General features: G+C 27.9%; 1 protein-coding gene across 1 annotated transcript in view; it reads left to right on the plus strand.

Moving 5' to 3' along the window:
• The first annotated feature begins 6,629 nt into the window (after positions 1–6,629).
• Positions 6,630–6,815, plus strand: part of LOC100786323 (uncharacterized protein C24B11.05) — a 5,270-nt gene continuing 5,084 nt past the window's right edge. The window contains exon 1 of the mRNA XM_003554536.5: positions 6,630–6,705. The gene's annotated coding sequence lies outside the window, so the exon portion shown is untranslated. The remainder of the gene's footprint in view (positions 6,706–6,815) is intronic.

Below are 6,815 nucleotides of genomic sequence, written 5' to 3' on the forward strand. Positions count from 1 at the left end.
TACTAACTATATCATATCATATTAGTTATTTTTATAATAATATTGATTGATTATTTATCATTTCTACTTTTTTGGTATTATTCTTAACTTCACATTCCAAAGTTAGGAATTGATTTTTTAAAATACTGAGATTTATTTACAGAATCAATCTCTTTCTCCCTAAATATTTTTTTATGCATATGAACTTAAGAAAATCAAATATTTTATTACATATTTAAAAGATACAACTATCCTATCCTATACGAGATTGATTATTGTTCTAGTATGCCATCTAAATATTGAAGCTTCTTAAAACATCACAGTTAATTGTAAGAGAAAATTCATGTTTTGAAATAAACGTTTATTTAAAATGATATAATTTATCTAATTATTATGGTATTTCAACTTTTATTTGCATAAAAAAATAAAAAGAAAAAAGAAAAATATAAAAAGTACTACTAAAATAATGTTTAATGCAACTAAAACAAAATATAGTCAGTACTTAGAAATCTCACTAGCACTAGCTACTTCCTACCTAGACAGAAGAGAAAATATTACTTTTAGAAAGAAAAAAATCACATCTCATCTTTTTTAACTAGATAGACATATATGAAAGGATGTAAGAAATAAAGACATGCAAACCTTCTGCCCACAAACTTGTTTCTTTGTCTTTTATTGTTCACACTATGTACTGGTTTGATGATGTTTCTTAGTTACCATTTGGATGTTCTCATTGCCAAAGAGGTATCTGACTCTATTTCTTTGGTCGAATAAAAGCCACTATTTTGATTTTAAGAAGAAAAAAAGAGAGACAAGTAAACCTTAATTCATTATCGTTTCCTTATTTACTTCCTCATTAGTGCATGCTATTACCACTTAGGTTCTAATTTTTTGGGTCCGTAATGTTAGCCATTAATCGCGAGTTGACTTTTTCGTTATGTTGTATTGACTTTCAAATTTTACTAATCAGAGAAAGATGAGCTTTTAACACAAATCATTGTCGTTTTCTTGTGTGTTCACGGGACATTATGCAACTCACCAATTTTAGACATAAGAGCATCAATATTTCTAGAATAATTATTTGATAATCATTGTTAAGTCTGTCTTTCTTAATCAAGATATGCAAAAGCTCACAACATTGATAAACATACATAATAAAATATAAGTGTAAGATGAAGTTTTATATTAGATAAAAATAAAAAAGTTAAACATTAAGTGAGAATAAAACTAATAAACTTAAATATTAAGGTTTTGAGTTAAAATATAATATCAAATTTAATTATTATTGATATTTACTATTATGAAATTGTTTAATAATTGGTGTAAGGTATTAAAATATTTAATATTAACAAGGAAGAGATGCTTAGAATATAAGAATGAGACAAAATCTTACATTGAATAAAAAATAATAAAATTAAACACGAGATAAGTGAGAATAAAATTTATAAATTTAATCTTAATTTTTTTTATTAAAATGTGATATAAAATTTATTTATGAGATTGATCAATGTTTATTGGTATTTGATGTCTTTAGCCCTCAAATTGTTTAACTGAGACACAGAGCATCTACAAAACTGATTCCAAAAATATGAATGAGATTAGTTGTAGAATGAATTGGCGAACCATCAATGTACAACTTTGTCAAAACCAACGATGATGATGATGAATTAATGATTGCAACTATTCAAACCTGCATAACGTGAACGCCAAGAGGGTTTAATTAATTCATGACCTAGAAGATAATACGTGCACTCAAACGAGGTATGGAATCAGAAAAAGTTACAATATTATACTACAGAATCAATAAACTTGCCAATAACAAATTGGGGAGTAATTAATGTTGGTAGTGATTTTACCTCTTTGGAAAGTTAAAATTTACGGCTAAATTTAATAGACCACACCCCTAAAAACACACACACGCACAAAAGGGCCACATTAATGGTTAATGGGTATTTTTTTTTTATCATAGGTTAATGGGTATTTAAATATGATTCTAAAATTGTTTCACACGTAGGATTCAGGAAGAAAGAGATAGACGAAGAAGAAAAAAACAAGGCTTTGTTTGGTATGCAAAAAAATGAAAGATGGATTGAGGGAGGAAGGAAAATCACAAATATTTTAATCTTTTCTTAATTTGGTTAAACTAAAGAGACAAATGAGGAAATGATTCTTGCAAGTGAATCTCATGCTATTTTTATCTTCTCTCCAAAAAGTGGAGGAAAAAAGGAAGAGAGGGTGTCTCTTTTTATATATAAATGACAAAAATATTATATCACATTTTATTTTTCATTTAAGATATTTATATCATTTTATATACATATATTTTCTATTTTCTACCTAACTAAATAACAGAAAATAAAAACTTTTTATTTCTTTCTTTTTATTTTTTTTCTTACCAAACAACATAAATATTTCATTTTCAATTTTTTCTTCTTAAATCAAACATACTAAGAAAGAGAAAATTTGACAAATACGTAAATAATGTGTTCAGAAAAAAAAAGAGAAATATAAAAGAAAATTAGATGGAAAATTGGACGAAATAAAAAAAAAACAGCGTTTGATTATAATTATTGAAGTTTTTATATTATTTATTGTTTGGCAATTGATGCACAACATAAGAAGTTGCATATTATTTAATGTGTAAATACAGGAGATAACAATTAATATAAACATTTCTATAACACTCTTTGCATTTTACAATGTTTACATTACAATAAATTTTAATAGTATTATATTACATTTCACAATCATGTTACATTAATTCTTATCTGCTGTAAGAAGTTTTTATGTTTACATTTATCAACATCTAATTTTTTATATTATAGAATAGTATTATATTACATTATAGTATCATTAACATGATTGTGAAGATTCAGAAAAAAAAAAAATGATTGCGAGCTCTTAAGTGGATCTGGCTGTAAGAGATGGTCTTATGTTGATATGGGCTTGGTCCGTAAGATTTTACCCTGTCAACTCGTTTATTGCAAAAACAAGGCTTTGTTATTCTCATAGTTTTTTTCTATGTTCACTTCCATTATTTTCAAAATATTTTCGTAACAACATTACTCTTGACGAAAATATGGAGAAGTCACACCCCTAATAATACTATGAAAATGTATTTTCATTGTGTATTTTTTTTAAAAAAATCTCTTGTGCCCAATGCCCTAATAATGAGTTTTTAGTGTTTTATTTTTCATTATATTTTTTTTACACTTTCAGGGTTTGCTTGGTAAAGAGGAGAGAAAAAGAATATGTGAAAATAAAACAAAATTAGTAAAAATCGATGAGAAATAAAATATAATTTAAAAGTGTTTGATTATAAAGATAAATAAATGAGGGAAATATATGAAAAATAATACAATGTGAATTATAATTTTTAAATTTATTTTCACCTTATTTCTTCTCCTCCAAACACCCACCAAAATCACTTTCATCCACCATACCAAACAAGGAGTGAAGTTCAATGTTTATCCTCTAAATACTTAAATTTGCATCATAAAGTAAGATTTTAATAAGTAAAATCCTAGCTAAAAGTAGAACAAGTTTAATCAATTGGTTTTCCTTTTCTTAGTATCATAAGATACTCTTTTGGAATGAATTTAGTAAAATAATTCAAATGTGAGGGTTAATTTTTTTTTTTTTAACAAACGTTAGAAAAATGAATAATTTAAAAGATAAAAATTAAGAAAAGGCGAGGTAGAGAAGGCAATTGTGAATCAATTATTTGTACTGATTCGTATAATTTGTTTGGGACGTCTTACAATGAGTTGTAATCCCTATTTTTTAGAATATACATTATGTTTTTTTTTTTTAATTCCTTTCATATAAAACTAGAATGTTTACACCACTAAAATTCAGAATATGAAAAGGACTAAGCCGCTGATAAATTTAGATAAATATTGGAAATTGGAAGAATATATTTTCCCTCTTCAACATTTTTTATTTGTTTATAATTTAAATAAATCCTCATATGTCTCGGGCAATTGCTTCCAGGTTTTTAATAAATTTAGAAAAGTAAATTCAATAATTTTTTTAAGAGTGTGTGTGGATGAGATAATTCAAAATTATAAAAAAAAATTAAATTCTGAAAATTTTAAATACTTTAATTTAAATTTTCTATTTGAATAAAAAATTAAATTTTGAATCAACCATAAAAAAATAATAATAATAAAGAAGAAGCAGAAAAGAGGCATAGTTTTATTTTGAAGAACTTTGAGGACTGCGATCTCTCCCTTCAGTCTGGGTCTTTTTCTTCCATCCCAAAGTTTGTTTGATCGTTTCCATGACCTTCTTGAAGATTCTTCTGCTTTTGTTCTTCAATTGCTGCCTTTGCCCGCCGCCGCTACTTTTCTTTTCGGATTGCTCAATCTCCAACTCCAAGTGTTCGACCAAACCCCCCAAAGAAGCACCTTTCAGTCGAAACGCTTTAAAAAGCTTAGGTAAATCTGTATCATCTTCTCCTTGAAACTCGTACCGTTGACGAAGACGAAGGCAGGTCACAAGAATAGTAACCAACTTCCACGCGCCCGTTCACGTAGTCGCTGCAGGCAGCGAGAATCGGAAACGCCCGCTCGCAAAAATGGGCACTGATGAATGCTTCGAAGTTTCGGAGCGGCCTCTGAAGCAGAAGGAAGGAGGTGTAGCAAGTAATGATGAACGCCTTCTCCTTCTAGACACCTGACTTGCTCTCAGTGTTTTAGGTTAACATCAAGATTGTGCTGCGTTTTCAAAATTATTCAGAGAATGACTTATTCTTTGGTGAAGCATAAGATGAAATAAAGATACCCTACAATCTACTGCTTATTATTTGCAGCTGATCAGTAGCTGATGCTGCAGTTCCCCGCGACTTAATTCTTTTTCCAGACATATACTTAAGTTATATTTGAGTAAAAAGGTCAATTAAGTACTTTTTTTTAATGAGAAATTATATTATATATTTAAATATAAATTTTATTTTAAAAAACTTACAAGAGCCATAGAATTTACATAAAACATATATTTTTTTCTATAGGTATTCTTCTTCAGAGGATGCTTCCGAAGAAGGATATTTGAAGGAGGAAAATATTTTTTTATGTAATTTTTATATAAGTTGTTTTTTTAATTAAGCTAGTAATATGGCTAAACATGTCACTGTTTTAATATTATATATATGTTTATCTCAACTGATACAAAATTTCTTGGGCTTACTATTGGTATCTTTTCTTGTCAATGCTCGTAGGAATAAAATTTGTGGATCACTGGCTAAAGCTTGATACATAAAGTAAAATGAATGGGATATTACCCAACCCTCTTGTTACTTATTCCTTCCAAGTTGGAAGGAATATGTTACTTTCTAGTAATGTACTCGAGGATGAATTGCCGAAAGGAAAGATCAAATTTTAATTTATTGTTTTTGTCGGTATACACTATAAAAAATATCAGTGTCATTAATTTGTTTTTAAAATGTTTCATTTAATCAAAACGTAATTTATAGGTCAAAATCCAAGTATATAAATATTCAAGTATACGAGTATTGTAAATAATGAGTTATAATTTTATTAAAATGCACTTAAATTTTAAATTATTAAAATATTCTTTATGAAAATATGTGAGTGAACATTAATAAATTTCATATACACCTATATGTAAATAAGTATAAATCTTAATATAAATTTATATATGCAAAATTTCAATTAAGAGATATAATACATGTACAATAATTCTATTAACAATTTATGCAACAATATTTTATGTGTCTATTTCTTTTTTGTTTCATTTATTATATTTTAAAATTTTCTCTCTCTGTCATAAGATTTGTCACAAGTATAATTTCTATTTAATAATGTGAGTTAAATTTAACAAAAGAGAATAAGAGACTAATCCCATATAAAGGGGTGGATCAAATTTCAAATTTTAGTTGAAAGAACTATTCATATTTAATGTTTGTTCGGGTCATATTAAGTAATTGTCCATATTTACAATCTGGCTGTGTTATATCATGAACATAATTATATGGAAAGGAAAATATACTTGGAAGTAGATAAAAAAAATGAAAAATACCATATATTTGGACAATGTCCGTCCGTCCGGACCGTCCCTCATGACAAGCCTTTTCGGTTTGGCATCTGATTTGGCTGCAAAGGACATCAAGAAACAAGCATTTTGATGTTGATATGCTTTATTAGAATTACAGATAACAGCATTGATGCTTATAATATTCCTTCTATAGAAAAGAATAAACCTCATTTTCACCATCCCATCTCTAAATTATGCCTCCCTTTTTTCCTTGGCATTGAGATTCTAAACAAGCAAAAACTTATCCTATTCATACGACTAATTTATATATATGGAGAAGATTGATTGCTGTCCAATTTCTGCTTTTCTTCAAGTGGTGTTTATGTTTGTAGAGCTAACACACATGGGCAACATGCATTGGAGCATAAAGTAATTATGATTAAATAATAGTACTAAATCCTATCTTCAAATTTGTGGACTTGATCAATGAGGGCAAAAAAATTACTAGTGGTGGAAATCCTACCAATCCAATTGAAAAATATCGATGGTCTCCACCTCAAAGATTTCAACCATTCATGGGTCACCTCTCACATTTAAACTTAGTGGTGGGTCCTCCTACAAATTCATGCACACAAATATTATAAACAAGATTGTGTGAGCCACTACTTAATTGTTCGTGCTACACTCATACACCAGCCGCACAAGTGTTGTTTCCTTCCTTTGCAAATTATTGTACTTTCCTTTTCTGTTCTCTAATAATCTAATAATGTTCTGTTCCTGTGCATAGCCTTGATAATTATTTGTTCATGATTGACTTTACGTGGTTCACATTGATGAATTGA

The sequence above is a fragment of the Glycine max genome, chromosome 19, assembly GCF_000004515.6.
Source record: "Glycine max cultivar Williams 82 chromosome 19, Glycine_max_v4.0, whole genome shotgun sequence".
In the NCBI taxonomy this organism is placed as follows: domain Eukaryota; kingdom Viridiplantae; phylum Streptophyta; class Magnoliopsida; order Fabales; family Fabaceae; genus Glycine; species Glycine max.